The sequence below is a fragment of the Pteropus alecto genome, unplaced genomic scaffold (genome assembly GCF_000325575.1).
Source record: "Pteropus alecto unplaced genomic scaffold, ASM32557v1 scaffold43, whole genome shotgun sequence".
Classification (NCBI taxonomy): domain Eukaryota; kingdom Metazoa; phylum Chordata; class Mammalia; order Chiroptera; family Pteropodidae; genus Pteropus; species Pteropus alecto.
Genome location: NW_006435764.1, coordinates 1,837,801 through 1,838,378, shown reverse-complemented (window position 1 = coordinate 1,838,378; position 578 = coordinate 1,837,801). Strand labels below are relative to the sequence as shown.

General features: G+C 69.6%; 1 protein-coding gene across 2 annotated transcripts in view; it reads left to right on the top strand.

Moving 5' to 3' along the window:
* Window positions 1–23: 23 nt before the first annotated feature.
* Window positions 24–578, top strand: part of LOC112479233 (tumor necrosis factor receptor superfamily member 22-like) — a 5,588-nt gene continuing 5,033 nt past the window's right edge. Inside the window, exon 1 of one of the 2 annotated variants that reach the window (XR_003046127.1) lies at window positions 24–557. The gene's annotated coding sequence lies outside the window, so the exon portion shown is untranslated. The remainder of the gene's footprint in view (window positions 558–578) is intronic. The other variant, XM_025046376.1, reaches the window with a different exon arrangement.

The window sequence follows — 578 nt, the reverse complement described above, 5'->3', positions numbered from 1 at the left end:
CTGCCGTTGCTGGGACAGCCCAGGATGCCCCTGTGGGAGGGGGTGGGGCAGCTGGCTGTGGAGCGCTCACCGCGGCAGAGGAAGACGGTGCCAAGCCGTCCAGCACATGAAGGATGCAGGGGACGAGCGGTAAAGAGGTGGGCAGGTGGCGTCCATGCGAGGGGGCCCAGGACAGCGCCTCCGCCTCGGCCCCAGCCCCCAAAGCCCTGCCCGGGATGGGGCTCAGGCGGGTGCTCTCCTTCCAGCCCTGCGCGGTGAGGGCGCAGTCCGCGACACCTTGCCCTCCCCTCCCCCATCCCTGCAAGCCACAGTGACAACGGTGAGGCTGGGTGGAGGTGGCGGTGCTCCTTGTAAATTGCGCGGCGCCTGGAGCAGCCACTTTCATGACCGACAACAGGGTCAGGCTCAAGCCGCTTTAGCGATCAGCCGCGCATAGACGCATAAACGAGACGCCGGGGCGTGGCCGCCGGGGCGTGGCCGCCGGGGACCGTTCTCCAGGACCGTTCTCCATGCCCGTCCCGCTGGTACTGCTGCTGCCGCCGCCGCTCGGGGCTCAGGTAGGGAGAAGGTCGCGGGGC